The sequence below is a fragment of the Coregonus clupeaformis genome, unplaced genomic scaffold (assembly GCF_020615455.1).
Source record: "Coregonus clupeaformis isolate EN_2021a unplaced genomic scaffold, ASM2061545v1 scaf5457, whole genome shotgun sequence".
Classification (NCBI taxonomy): Eukaryota; Metazoa; Chordata; class Actinopteri; order Salmoniformes; family Salmonidae; genus Coregonus; species Coregonus clupeaformis.
The window spans coordinates 1-15,902 of record NW_025538911.1 but is presented as its reverse complement, the minus strand read 5'-3'; the positions used below and the strand labels follow the sequence as shown (position 1 = coordinate 15,902).

General features: G+C 42.3%; 3 long non-coding RNA genes across 3 annotated transcripts; all 3 read left to right on the top strand.

Annotated features, from left to right (window-relative positions):
* The first annotated feature begins 8,926 nt into the window (after positions 1–8,926).
* On the top strand, positions 8,927–9,899 carry LOC123490910. The gene is made up of 3 exons (XR_006661103.1): positions 8,927–9,068; positions 9,523–9,600; positions 9,867–9,899. It is a non-coding gene; the product is annotated as an uncharacterized LOC123490910 (long non-coding RNA).
* On the top strand, positions 9,897–11,187 carry LOC123490911. The gene is made up of 3 exons (XR_006661104.1): positions 9,897–9,932; positions 10,738–10,916; positions 11,133–11,187. It is a non-coding gene; the product is annotated as an uncharacterized LOC123490911 (long non-coding RNA).
* Positions 11,188–11,212: 25 nt separating this feature from the next.
* Positions 11,213–13,424, top strand: LOC123490909. The gene is made up of 3 exons (XR_006661102.1): positions 11,213–11,271; positions 13,165–13,316; positions 13,403–13,424. It is a non-coding gene; the product is annotated as an uncharacterized LOC123490909 (long non-coding RNA).
* The last annotated feature ends 2,478 nt before the right edge of the window (positions 13,425–15,902 follow it).

Here is a 15,902-nt window from a genome sequence, read left to right as displayed (position 1 = left end):
CAAGCCAGACAAAATTAAACGGGCCTATTTATATAATGAATATGAATTTGGAGGACAGAAATTATTAACTATTAAAGCATTAGACCTACTCACTAAAAGCTTCAGTCATACAAAAGTTATACTTATATCCGAACTGGTTCTCTAGCAAATTAGTAAGATTGTCTCACCCTATGTTCAAGAATGGCCTTTTTCCCTTTATTCAGATTACAACCTCGCACTTTCAGTTATTTGAAAAGAAATAATCTCCCAAATATCACTATTTCTAAAACAAGCCATAGAAAGTTGGTTGCAATTTCAATTAAATCCTCCAGAAACGACAGAACAAATAATGCAACCAATATTGTGGTTAAACTGAAATATACTAATTGATTAAAAAACATTATTTTAGAAAAATGTTTTAAAAAAGGTATAATCTTCGTGGTAATTATATCATAGGTAGGACTGGTGGAGTTATGTCGCATCATGCAGCTAACAAAAAACATATGGAAATGTCTCTGCCCTACCCAAAATTACAACCAAATAATTGCAGCATTACCACAAAAATGGAAGAGGAAAGTGGAAGGGGGAAAAGTAAGGAACTTGTCTTCGGCCCCTGCATTAAAGAAATATAATTGGTTAAAGAAAATTGTGATAAATAAAAAAGTATACCAGTTTCATTTAAGGACCAAAGATTGACAGCCGTCCCATATAGATTGCAAAATAGTTGGGAAGAGATTTTTGACGTCGAATTTCCATGGATTCAGTGTTTATGAACTGATACGCAAAATTCAAAACGTATAATTTTTCAATTTTAATTATTATACAAAATTGTTTGCTATCAATAGAATGTTATTTATATGGGGGATACAATCTTCCCAGCACTGCAGATTTTGCTATGAAGAGACAGAACCATTAGATAATTTGTTTTGGTACTGTCCGTTTGTAGCTTGTTTTTGGACACACAGGTCCAGGAATGGCTGAAGGATTGCAATATTTACCTGGAGCTAACCTGCAGATAGCACTTACTGGATGATCTGAAAAGTAATAGTCAATCGATCAATAATATAATAATACTTGTAGCAAAAATGTTTATTTTCAAATTACGATCTGTAGAAACAATGAGACGAAGGGTTCAGACACTTTTTGTGAAACATCACAGTACAGTTGAAAAATATATGTGACGAATAGAAATCCAATATGGATGTGTGTAAGATACAGTGGGGGAAAAGTATTTAGTCAGCCACAATGTGGCTGCAAGTTCTCCCACTTAAAAGATGAAAGGCCTGTAATTTCCATCATGGGTACACGTCCAACTATGACAGACAAATTGAGAGGAAAAAAATCCAGAAAATCACATTGTTTAGGATTTTTATGAATTTATTTGCAAATTATGGTGGAAAATAAGTATTTGGTCACCTACAAACAAGCAAGATTTCTGGCTCTCACAGACCTGTTAACTTCTTCTTTAAGAGGCTCCTCTGTCCCTCCACTCATTACCTGTATTAATGGCACCTGTTTGAACTTGTTATCAGTATAAAGACACCTGTCCACAAACCTCAAACAGTCACACTCCAAACTCCACTATGGCCAAGACCAAAGAGCTGTCAAAGGACACCAGAAACAAAAATTGTAGACCTGCACCAGGGCTGGGGGGACTGAATCTGCAATAGGTAAGCAGCTTGGTTTGAAGAAATCCAACTGTGGAGCAATTATTGGGAAATGGAAGACATACAATCAATCAATCAATCAATCTTTTATTTTATATAGCCCTTCGTACATCAGCTAATATCTCGAAGTGCTGTACAGAAACCAAGCCTAAAACCCCAAACAGCTAGTAATGCAGGTGTAGAAGCACGGTGGCTAGGAAAAACTCCCTAGAAAGGCCAAAACCTAGGAAGAAACCTAGAGAGGAACCAGGCTATGAGGGTGGCCAGTCCTCTTCTGGCTGTGCGGGTGGAGATTATAACAGAACCATGCCAAGATGTTAAAAAATGTTCATAAGTGACAAGCATGGTCAAATAATAATCAGGAATAAATCTCAGTTGGCTTTTCATAGCCGATCATTAAGAGTTGAAACAGCAGGTCTGGGACAGGTAGGGGTTCCATAACCGCAGGCAGAACAGTTGAAACTGGAATAGCAGCAAGGCCAGGCGGACTGGGGACAGCAAGGAGTCACCACTGGCCATAGTCCCGACGTATGGTCCTAGGGCTCAGGTCTCTCAGTTGGCTTTTCATAGCCGATCATTAAGAGAGTTGAAAACAGCAGGTCTGGGACAGGTAGGGGTTTCGTAACCAGCAGGCAGAACAGTTGAAACTGGAATAGCAGCAAGGCCAGGCGGACTGGGGACAGCAAGGTGTCAGCATGCCCGGTAGTCCTGACGTATGGTCCTAGGGCTCAGGTTCTCAGAGAGAAAGAGAGAACGAGAGAATTAGAGAGAGCATACTTAAATTCACACAGGACACTGGATAAGACAGGAGAAGTACTCCAGGTATAACCAACTAACCCCAGCCCCCGACACATAAACTACTGCAGCATAAATACTGGAGGCTGAGACAGGAGCGGTCCGGAGACACTGTGGCCCCATCCGAAGAAACCCCCGGACAGGGCCAAACAGGAAGGATATAACCCCACCCACTCTGCCAAGCACAGCCCCCGCACCACTAGAGGGATATCCTCAACCACCAACTTACAATCCTGAGACAAGGCGAGTATAGCCCACAGAGGTCTCCACCACAGCACAAACCAAGGGGGCGCCAACCCAGACAGGAAGATCACGTCAGTAACTCAACCCACTCAAGTGACGCACCCCCTCCTAGGGACGGCATGAAAGAGCACCAGCAAGCCAGTGACTCAGCCCCTGTAACAGGGTTAGGAGGCAGAGAACCCCAGTGGAGAGAAGGGAACCGGCCTGGCAGAGACAGCAAGGGCTGTTCGTTGCTCCAGAGCCTTTCCGTTCACCTTCACACTCCTGGGCCAGACTACACTCAATCATATGACCTACTGAAGAGATAAGTCTTCAGTAAAGACTTAAAGGTTGAGACCGAGTCTGCGTCTCTCACATGGGTAGGCAGACTGTTCCATAAAAATGGAGATCTATAGGAGAAAGCCCTGCCTCCCGCTGTTTGCTTAGAAATTCTAGGGACAAGACCACTGATAATCTCCCTCGATCTGGGGCTCCACGCAAGATCTCACCCCGTGGGGTCAAAATGATCACAAGAACGGTGAGCAAAAATCCCAGAACCACACGGGGGGACCTAGTGAATGACCTGCAGAGAGCTGGGACCAAAGTAACAAAGCCTACCATCAGTAACACACTACGCCGCCAGGGACTCAAATCCTGCAGTGCCAGACGTGTCCCCCCTGCTTAAGCCAGTACATGTCCAGGCCCGTCTGAAGTTTGCTAGAGTGCATTTGGATGATCCAGAAGAGGATTGGGAGAATGTCATATGGTCAGATGAAACCAAAATAGAACTTTTTTGGTAAAAACTCAACTTCGTCGTGTTTGGAGGACAAAGAATGCTGAGTTGCATCCAAAGAACACCATACCTACTGTGAAGCATGGGGGTGGAAACATCATGCTTTGGGGCTGTTTTTCTGCAAAGGGACCAGGACGACTGATCCGTCGGTAAAGGAAAGAATGAATGGGGCCTTGTATCGTGAGATTTTGAGTGAAAACCTCCTTCCATCAGCAAGGGCATTGAAGATGAAACGTGGCTGGGTCTTTCAGCATGACAATGATCCCAAACACACCGCCCGGGCAGCGAAGGAGTGAGCTTCGTAAGAAGCATTTCAGGTCCTGGAGTGGCCTAGCCAGTCTCCAGATCTCAACCCCATAGAAAATCTTTGGAGGGAGTTGAAAGTCTGTGTTGCCCAGCGACAGCCCCAAAACATCACTGCTCTAGAGGAGATCTGCATGGAGGAATGGGCCAAAATACCAGCAACAGTGTGTGAAAACCTTGTGAAGACTTACAGAAAACGTTTGACCTGTGTCATTGCCAACAAAGGGTATATAACAAAGTATTGAGAAACTTTTTGTTATTGACCAAATACTTATTTTCCACCATAATTTGCAAATAAATTCATTAAAAATCCTACCATGTGATTTTCTGGATTTTTTTTCCTCATTTTGTCTGTCATAGTTGACGTGCTACCTATGATGAAAATTACAGGCCTCTCTCTCATCTTTTTAAGTGGGAGAACTTGCACAATTGGTGGCTGACTAAATACTTTTTTTCCCCCACTGTAGATGGGAGGTGTTGAATAGAGATGGATGGGATTAATAACAACTAACAACAACTAATAACAACAAGATAACTAATGTAAAGAATACTGTGTCCATAATAAGTATATAGGTTATAGGTTGAGAGCTTTTGTGAAAGAGCACAGTTAGAAAGATATGGCATATACAGTAGAAGCAAACCAGATGGACATCATGAAAATGATCGGAGAGGTTGAGGGTAGAGGAAGTTCAGGAGTAAAAACAAACAAAATAGAATTATTGTAAAATTGACTGTGTCCATAAAATGTATATAGTATGTATAAGCTGGAAGTAGAGGCCTAAGCGTTGTTGTTCACTAGTTTACTCCAATTAGGGAAGGGGTGGTGGGGTTGGAAAGTAATAAAGGGAAATATAATTTATTTGATATGTGTATATATTGTATTTATATGTAAAGTATGTATGTGTATACCCTCACTGTATGTATATAAGTATTTGATCCCTTGCTGATTTTGTACGTTTGCCCACTGACAAAGAAATGATCAGTCTATAATTTTAATGGTAGGTTTATTTGAACAGTGAGAGACAGAATAACAACAAAAAAATCCAGAAAAACGCATGTCAAAAATGTTATACATTGATTTGCATTTTAATGAGGGAAATAAGTATTTGACCCCCTCTCAATCAGAAAGATTTCTGGCTCCCAGGTGTCTTTTATACAGGTAACGAGCGGAGATTAGGAGCACACTCTTAAAGGGAGTGCTCCTAATCTCCGTTTGTTACTTGTATAAAAGACACCTGTCCACAGAAGCAATCAATCAATCAGATTCCAAACTCTCCACCATGGCCAAGACCAAAGAGCTCTCCAAGGATGTCAGGGACAAGATTGTAGACCTACACAAGGCCGGAATGGGCTACAAGACCATTGCCAAGCAGCTTGGTGAGAAGGTGACAACAGTTGGTGCGATTATTCGCAAATGGAAGAAACACAAAAGACCTGTCAATCTCCCTCGGCCTGGGGCTCCATGCAAGATCTCACCTCGTGGAGTTGCAATGATCATGAGAACGGTGAGGAATCAGCCCAGAACTACATGGGAGGATCTTGTCAATGATCTCAAGGCAGCTGGGACCATAGTCACCAAGAAAACAATTGGTAACACACTACGCCGTGAAGGACTGGAAATCCTGCAGCGCCCGCAAGGTCCCCCTGCTCAAGAAAGCACATATACAGGGCCGTCTGAAGTTTGCCAATGAACATCTGAATGATTCAGAGGAGAACTGGGTGAAAGTGTTGTGGTCAGATGAGACCAAAATCGAGCTCTTTGGCATCAACTCAACTCGCCGTGTTTGGAGGAGGAGGAATGCTGCCTATGACCCCAAGAACACCATCCCCACCGTCAAACATGGAGGTGGAAAAATTATGCTTTGGGGGTGTTTTTCTGCTAAGGGGACAGGACAACTTCACCGCATCAAAGGGACGATGGAGGGAACCTCCTTCCCTCAGCCAGGGCATTGAAAATGGGTCGTGGATGTGTATTCCAGCATAACAATGACCCAAAACACATGGCCAAGGCAACAAAGGAGTGGCTCAAGAAGAAGCACATTAAGGTCCTGCCAGTCTCCAGACCTTCATCCCATAGAAAATCTGTGGAGGGAGCTGAAGGTTCGCGTTGCCAAACGTCAGCCTCGAAACCTTAATGACTTGGAGAAGATCTGCAAAGAGGAGTGGAACAAAATCCCTCCTGAGATGTGTGCAAACCTGGTGGCCAACTACAAGAAACGTCTGACCTATATGATTGCCAACAACGGTTTTGCCACCAAGTACTAAGTCATGTTTTGCAGAGGGTCAAATACTTATTTCCCTGATTTAAAATGCAAATCAATTTATAACATTTTTGACATGCGTTTTTCTGGATTTTTTTGTTGTTATTCTGTCTCTCACTGTTCAAATAAACCTACCATTAAAATTATAGACTGATCATGTACAGTGGGGAAAAAAAGTATTTAGTCAGCCACCAATTGTGCAAGTTCTCCCACTTAAAAAGATGAGAGAGGCCTGTAATTTTCATCATAGGTACACGTCAACTATGACAGACAAATTGAGAAAGAAAAATCCAGAAAATCACATTGTAGGATTTTTTATGAATTTATTTGCAAATTATGGTGGAAAATAAGTATTTGGTCACCTACAAACAAGCAAGATTTCTGGCTCTCACAGACCTGTAACTTCTTCTTTAAGAGGCTCCCTCTGTCCTCCACTCGTTACCTGTATTAATGGCACCTGTTTGAACTTGTTATCAGTATAAAAGACACCTGTCCACAACCTCAAACAGTCACACTCCAAACTCCACTATGGCCAAGACCAAAGAGCTGTCAAAGGACACCAGAAACAAAATTGTAGACCTGCACCAGGCTGGGGAAGACTAATCTGCAATAGGTAAGCAGCTTGGTTTGAAGAAATCAACTGTGGGAGCAATTATTAGGAAATGGAAGACATACAAGACCACTGATAATCTCCCTCGATCTGGGGCTCCACGCAAGATCTCACCCGTGGGAGTCAAAATGATCACAAGAACGGTGAGCAAAAATCCCAGAACCACACGGGGGACATAGTGAATGACCTGCAGAGAGCTGGGACCAAAGTAACAAAGCCTACCATCAGTAACACACTACGCCACCAGGGACTAAAATCCTGCAGTGCCAGACGTGTCCCCCCTGCTTAAGCCAGTACATGTCCAGGCCCGTCTGAAGTTTGCTAGAGTGCATTTGGATGATCCAGAAGAGGATTGGGAGAATGTAATATGGTCAGATGAAACCAAAATAGAAAATTTTGGTCAAAACTCAACTCGTCGTGTTTGGAGGACAAGGGAATGCTGAGTTGCATCCAAAGAACACCATACCTACTGTGAAGCATGGGGGTGGACACATCATGCTTTGGGGCTGTTTTTTCTGCAAAGGGACCAGGACGACTGATCCGTGTAAATGAAAGAATGAATGGGGCCATGTATCATGAGATTTTGAGTGAAAACCTCCTTCCATCAGCAAGGGCATTGAAGATGAAACGTTGCTGGGTCTTTCAGCATGACAATGATCCCAAACACACCGCCCGGGCAACGAAGGGAGTGGCTTTGTAAGAAGCATTTCAAGGTCCTGGAGTGGCCTAGCCAGTCTCCAGATCTCAACCCCATAGAAAATCTTTGGAGGGAGTTGAAAGTCTGTGTTGCCCAGCGACAGCCCCAAAACATCACTGCTCTAGAGGAGATCTGCATGGAGGAATGGGCCAAAATACCAGCAACAGTGTGTGAAAACCTTGTGAAGACTTACAGAAAACGTTTGACCTGTGTCATTGCCATCAAAGGGTATATAACAAAGTATTGAGAAACTTTTGTTATTGACCAAATACTTATTTTCCACCATAATTTGCAAATACATTCATTAAAAAATCCTACAAATGTGATTTTCTGGATTTTTTCCTAATTTTGTCTGTCATAGTTGACGCGTACCTATGATGAAAATTACAGGTCTCTCTCATCTTTTTAAGTGGGAGAACTTGCACAATTGGTGGCTGACTAAATACTTTTTTTCCCCACTGTATTTGTCAGTGGGCATACGTACAAAATCAGCAGGGGATCAAATACTTTTTTCCCTCACTGTACACTACCGTTCAAAAGTTTGGGGTCACTTAGAAATGTCCTTGTTTTCGAAAGAAAAGCAATTTTTTCTCCATCAAAATAACATCAAATTGATCAGAAATACAGTGTAGATATTGTTAATGTTATAAATGGCTATTGTAGCTGGAAACTGCTTATTTTTAATGGAATATCTACATAGGCGTACAGAGGCCCATTATCAGCAACCATCAGTCCTGTGTTCCAATGGCACGTTGTGTTTGCTAATCCAAGTTTATCATTTTAAAAGGCTAATTGATCATTATAAAACCCTTTTGCAATTATGTTAGTACAGCTGAAAACTGTTGTGGTGATTAAAGAAGCAGTAAAACTGGCCTTCTTGAGACTGGTTGAGTATCTGGAGCATCAGCAATTGTGGGTTTGATTACAGGCTAAAAATGGCCAGAAATAAATAACTTTATTTTGAAACTCATCAGTCTATTCTTGTTCTGAGAAATGAAGGCTATTCCATGCGAGAAATTGCCAAGAATCTGAAGATCTCGTACAACGCTGTATACTACTACCTTCACAGAACAGCGCAAACTGGCTCTAACCAGAATAGAAAGAGGAGTGGGAGGCCCCGGTCCACAACTGAGCAAGAGGACAAATACATTAGAGTGTCTAGTTTGAGAAACAGGCGCCTGCAGGTCCTCAACTGGCAGCTTCATTAAATAGTACCCGCAAAACACAAGTCTCAACGTCAACAGTGAAGAGGCGACTCCGGGATGCTGACCTTCTAGGCAGAGTTGCAAAAGAAAAGCCATATCTCAGACTGCCCATCTTAATCTTTTTCTTTTTTATTGGCCACCTCTTCACTGTTGACGTTGAGACTGGTGTTTTGCAGGTACTATTTAATGAAGCTGCCAGTTGAGGACCTGTGAGTAAAACAATTTCATCATTTTTAGAATAAGGCTGTAACATAATAAAATGTGGAAAAAAGTCAAAGGGTCTGAATACTTTCCGAATACACTGTATATTTCATTTATTTGCAATTGATTGTGACGTGATGATCCTTCTACAACCCCTGAGATTTTATTTAGCTAATAATTGTAATCTTTAGATACTTTTTTTACACACTTCCCCCAAGGCCTGCCAGAATGGTTTTGCCCAGCACCTGGAGCACCTTCTGTTTTATGGGGCAGATACCACTTCTCAGAATGCCTTAGGGAATACCGCACTTCACATTTGTGCCCTGTATAATAAGGTAAGTACCATTTAAAATACGCAATAAAGAGTGTTTGTGTCCATTCAAAGTTGAACTTAAAGTAACTGGTATGTGAGTTCCAAAATTACTGTGTGATATTTTAGTCCTGAATCAAGTTAAAGGTCCAATGCAGCCGTTTTTATCGAAATATCAAATCATTTCTGGATAACAATGAAGTACCTTACTGTGATTGTTTTCTATTAAAATGATAAAAAAGAAACAAATAGCTTCTTAGCAAAGAGCAGTTACTCAAGCAAGAATGTTGCTAGGAATGTCTGGGAGTGGTTTAAGTGGTCTTTAAAAACAGCTCTTACACTGAAAGGGTTATCATCATTTTCACAATTTCACAGAATTATTCCAACCTCAAAGTGTGGAAATAGATATAAAACAAATGAAAATTAAGTTTTTGACTGCACTGGGGCTTTAAACAGCGTCTGTCTTTCTGGCCTATCAGGAAAGCTGTGTTCGTGTTCTGCTCTACAGAGGGGCCAATAAGGAAATGAAGAACAAGCATGGACAAACCCCGTTTCAGGTATCAATAACAACTTCATGTTTTCAGTTTTCTTAATTTTTTTTATACAGCCGACTACGCCAAATGTAATCAGGGTTGTTATACGTAAATAAACCATTGAGTTGAACATCAGTTACTTGTTATAAATGTATTATTTGCAAATCATTTATTAAATTAGGTGTTTAATGTTTTGGGGGAACTGTACCTGTACCTGGTGCATGTATTAGGGGAATGTTGCACAGTTGCATGTAATTGTGTGTGTGTGTACATGTGTCTGTGTTTTGAAGGTAGCAGTAATGTCAGGCCATTTTGAAATCGGGAAATCATCAAAAACCACAGAGATGCAGATGTAGGTAAGTCTTGGTCCTCCACTTGGGTCTCTTCAGATTATGAAGTGATTGATAGTGTGTTTTGATGCATGAGTGTCTACTGTATTTATTTTGTTCTGTCTGCTATGAATCACTTTGCAGTGCATTGTTTGGTATGAATGTTCTGCTTCATCAATCAACCTTTGACTCACATCTGTTGTCTTTTGCCATCTTATTAAGTTGTTTTATCACACTGGTAGATAGTATTTCATGTGGTGCATTGTATCAGAATAGAGAGCTAATCCCTAGACATTTTACAAACTATTTTGTTTCTGTGTTGGTTCAGATGTGGCTTGAACTTGTGTGGTTTGAAGAAAGTTGCTAACTAGCGACAGCCGAATTGCTAACTAGTATTAGCGGAATGACTGGTAGTCTATGGTAACAGCTAGCTGTTACCATAGACTATAGACTTCCAGTCATTGCGCTAATGCTAGTTAGCATTGGCCTGTAAAACTACCTCTAACTTCCTTCATACTGGATGCAGAGACATGAAAACAGTATCCATGAGCTCATCTGACTCTGGGGAAGTACATGAAGGGCTTCATTGCCAAAATCCCGAAGTATCCCTTTTTACCTCAAGTGATCCTTTAGATGATTGCTTGCCCAGTTTCAGGGTTGTGTTGTGTGGTGTTCAAGTCCATCCGTGTTGCTTGTGGATTGTCTTTGCATCCGAATCACTTGGGTCTGGTTGGTAATCGTTCACACTCTCACAATATTCCCTCCTTCTTTCTCTCCCCCTCTTGCACTAACCTCACTGCTCTCCCACCTACCTGTCAATATCTTTTCTCAGTGCCCTTTCTGGAATTCCCAAAGTATGCTCCCAAAAGAGGAGAGAGTGCACGCACGCTCCCTCTCCTCATGGCTCACCCCCACCCCCTCCTGCGTGCTAACAGTGATAACAGCATGACCCTGCCTGATACCATGGCCCTGCCCAACAAGGCTGCTAGATCCAATCCCGTCCCTGGACAGGTACTGAGAGGCACAGTATGGAGATGCAGTGGGAAATTCCTACTTCATTGTTTATTGGGGAGCTATGCTTTTAGTTACTCTGAGATCTTAAGCAATGATTTGTGAGTTTGGGTTTGTGTAAGTGTCAACACAATTATATCATTCAGCCTATGTATTTATATAATCAGTGTGTGTGTGTGTGTGTGTGTGTGTACTTGTTTGTTCCCCTCTCTCTAGGGTCGCAGGGCCTCTGTAGGTGTGAGGAGCTCCAGCAGTCCCAGGGCCCGTACCCCGCTCCCCATCACGAGGAAGAGGAGGGAGGACAGAGTGACACAGAGGAGAGGCATCACAGCAAACCACAGCGCGGCAGACAGGGGTGAGGACATAGTGGAGGGAGTGACCGTACAGTTGAAGTCTGAAGTTTACATACACTTAGGTTGGAGTCATTAAAACTCGTTTTTCAACCACTCCACAAATTTCTTGTTAACAAACTATAGTTTTGGCAAGTCGGTTAGGACATCTACTTTGTGCAGGACACAAGTAATTTTTCCAACAATTGTTTACAGACAGATTATTTCACTTATAATTCACTGTATCACAATTCCAGTGGGTCAGAAGTTTACATACACTAAGTTGACTGTGCCTTTAAACAGCTTGGAAAATTCCAGAAAATGATGTCATGGCTTTAGAAGCTTCTGATAGGCTAATTGACATAATTTGAGTCAATTGGAGGTGTACCTGTGGATGTATTTCAAGGTCTACTCAGTGCCTCTTTGCTTGACATCATGGGAAAATCAAAAGAATCAGCCAAGACCTAAGAAAATTATTGTAAACCTCCAAAAGTCTGTTTAATCTTTGGGAGCAATTTCCAAACGCCTGAAGGATACCATGTTCATCTGTACAAACAATATACGCAAGTATAAACACCATGGGACCATGCAGCCCATACCGCTCAGGAAGGAGACGCGTTCTGTCTCCTAGAGATGAACATACTTTGGGTGCGAAAAGTGCAAATCAATCCTAGGACAACAGCAAAGGACCTTGTGAAGATGCTGGAGGAAACAGGTACAAAAGTATCTATATCCACAGTAAAACAAGTCCTATATCGACATAACCTGAAAGGCCGCTCAGCAAGGAAGAAGCCACTGCTCCAAAACCACCATAAAAAAGCCAGACTACGGTTTGCAACTGCACATGGGGGACAAAGATCATACTTTTTGGAGAAATGTCCTCTGGTCTGATGAAACAAAATATAACTGTTTGGCCATAATGACCATCGTTATGTTTGGAGGAAAAAGGGGGTTGCTTGCAAGCGAAGAACACCATCCCAGCTGTGAAGCACGGGAGTGGCAAGCATCATGCTGAGGTGGTGCTTTGCTGCAGGAGGGACTGGTGCACTTCACAAAATAGATGGCATCATGAGGAAGGAAAATTATGTGGATATATTGAAGCAACATTTCAAGACATCAGTCAGGAAATTAAAGCTTGGTTGCAAATGGGTCTTCCAAATGGACAATGACTCCAAGCATACTTCAAAGTTGTGGCAAAATGGCTTAAGGACAACACAGTCAAGGTATTGGAGTGGCCATCACAAAGCCCTGACCTCAATCCTATAGAAAATGTGTGGGCAGAACTGAAAAGCATGTGCGAGCAAGGAGGCCTACAAACCTGACTCAGTTACACCAGCTCTGTCAGGAGGAATGGGCCAAAATTCACCCAACTTATTGTGGGAAGCTTGTGGAAGGCTACCCGAAACGTTTGACCCAAGTTAAACAATTTAAAGGCAATGCTACCAGATACTAATTGAGTGTATGTAAACTTCTGACCCACTGGGAATGTGATGAAATAAATAAAAGCTGAAATAAATCATTCTCTCTACTATTATTCTGACATTTCACATTCTTAAAATAAAGTGGTGATCCTAACTGACCTAAAACAGGGAATTTTTACTAGGATTAAATGTCAGGGAATTGTGAAAAACTGGAGTTTAAATGTATTTGGCTAAGGTGTATGTAAACTTCCGACTTCAACTGTACATATGTAACTCTATTTATAAAATAATGTACAAATGCAAAATGTTATGTTGTCTACAGCAAATTGACTTTACCAGCTTTGAAGCTTCAAAACGCTTTATTCTAATAGTGTAAACCTCTGGCATGACTCCTAAGCCATCCATTATCCTTCTGTCTCTGCTACTGGTATCACCAGGTGTTGTTCCACTACACACTAACACAAACTCTTCTGTCCCGCTCTGTCTTTCCTCTTGCAGTGTGACCTCAACGGGTAGTGGCGGGGGATCAGCTGGGGGTCAGATGAGGCGTATGTACAGTGCGGTCCCAGGGCGAGTGTACGTGGCCACAAGGGCCTACACTGCCCATGGAGACAAAGAGCTTAGCATCAGCAAAGGAGACAAAGTCAAAGGTAAGAGAGATTCAGAGAGGAGTGTTTTTTTGGAATGCCACTGTGTTGATGATAAGTTTTGATTCAACCCTTCTCTTCTCTCTCAGTGTTGAGTGTGGGAGAGGGGGGGGTTCTGGGAGGGGGCACAGTGAAGGGTGTACAGGCTGGTTCCCCTCAGACTATGTGGAGGAGGTGGGTCCTCCCATTAAGGACAATCGATCAGGTGAGACAACACCACCAACCTTATAGAAACCAAATACTATGTGTGTTCAGACAAAGACACTATCGCCACTCGCATTACATCAGCTCAGACAAACACCAACGAAAGTCCATCTATAGATGCTAGCCCCGCATTTACTGACTGACTAATTTTATTGTCATTCAGTTGCCAGCATTCTATTGACTGCAGGAGATCCTCACAATGTTACAAGCAGTAGACCAGTGGCGGCTCCTGAAAAAATTCTCAGGAGGGGCAATTTTTCTGATGATTTAGGTGACCTACACACATTTTAAAAAAGATATGTCCAGCAACAACATGAAGACAGGGCAGCATATAAGTCATACCAGAAGCATTTATTGACTGATCTGGGGAGATGGATTCCAGTTTCTGTGACAGATTATAAATAATCTCTGATGCCTTTTGTTATATTAGCTTTTGGTTGAATGTACTGTCTGTAGTAAATATATAATGTTATAGCTTGGTCTGACTAAAATCTTGTGCATGACCCATTTTGTGTTGGGCCTTTGTATTCAATACAATGAACAAGAGTCCTATCTTGTCAGCCTTGTCAGCAGGTGGCTAAGGATAACACCCACGCCATAGGTCTCTCGAAGTTCTTCCAACTCACGAGTTCTTGCCCTGAGGACACACACACACACCCCCACACACACACACACACACACACACACACACACACATCATCACTGATAAACACACACACACACACACACACACATCATCACTGATAACAAACACACACACACACACACACACACACTGATAACAAACACACACACACACACACAAAATCCTCTTCTCTTGAGGCTGAACATCTGAAGACAGAGAACCCGACTCGGAGCCAATGCAACAGTGACACTAGCCTGGAGGTGACCTCGCCCAACTCATCAGGACCAATCAGAAGATCAGAACTACTAGATTCAACCTACTTCATTTTATTGTATAAAATGTCAGCACACAATGTTTAGGGGGCTCTTCTGATAAACTCCCCTACGAGTTTGACGAACGGGTCCGTGCACGCGATTCCAGATATCTTTACCTCTGAATAAACTGCCTTATATTATACAATTATCCACCTTGTCCAAAAGTCTCTACTTGGTCTCCGTTCTCCAGTAAACTTGTTTTATCAACAATAGTAAGGTTCAATGACACAGAAAGCAGTTCAATGTCGGGGTACAGAGTCGCCTCTTACCAGGATCGCGGTCCGCTTGACCAGGGTGAAGCCGGCCGGCTCCACCTCTCTGTCCGTGACTCTGTCATCCAGCCAAGTCTCCCAGCTGTATTGGGATTCCGCTGCCAGCAGCGTTTTCATTATTTAGTCCGTTCAGTAGCGGGTATGTACACGATCAACAAGATCAGTCCAAAACCGAAGATCAGTCCAAAGCAGAATGTTTGCAGAATGTTTGTAAACTAAGTCTACAAATTAAAAACATAAAATAACGCCACACTGCAGGTCGCAACATAGACGCTGCTAGCCGCCATTGTCTTAGTTACGTTCAACGTTACGTCACGTATGACGAAAGCGCTGAAGTGCATGCCCACAGACACCCATAGAGAATGTATTGAAAGCTTTGAAATGTGAAAAATAGATTTTACATGACAGGCTACTGAGAGACTTCTGGGCGGTCTCATTTTCAACCTGGGACTGAAATCGCCAAAAACGGGCGGGCCATTTGAAGCACGACTTTAGCCTGATTTGACATTTAGTGGCCGGCAGATCAGACGTGAACACTGATAACTGCTGTTGCCGTGATATAATTGATTAGAAAAAATCCCTTCCTTTTCCCGCTTCCAGTGGTCGTCGCCCATATCGCTATTGAACAAGCCGTCCCTGCGTAGACCATGTATCACATCCACCCAGTAACATTAATTAACACCACCACAACCAACTCCGATCATTGTGTGTTTCAGAGATGCACTGGAATACAAAGTATACAAAGACATACGGAATACACAAATAGTGGAACACAAAGACACACAAAACACACATCAATATAATTGTGACACAGAACTGTTTGTGTTCCAGAGACACCGTAGTGAGAAAGCCAAGAGGAAGCTGTTTCGTATGTTACCGTGGAGCATATGATGGTGTGGATGGCCCCAGGTAAGACTGGAATTGATAGAAGCTTGTGATGTGTTGCTCCTCAGGGACTAGATGTATGAATGAATGACCTTCCACCAAAAGTCATTTTGACCCCCTGGGAAACATGGTCACCAAGTTACAGTGCCTTCAGAAAGTATTCATACCCTTGGACGTATTCCACATTTTGTTGTGTTACAGCCTGAATTCAAAATGGATGAAAAAAATAGATATATCTCACCCATCTACACACAATACCCCATAATGACAAAGGGAAAACATGTTTTTA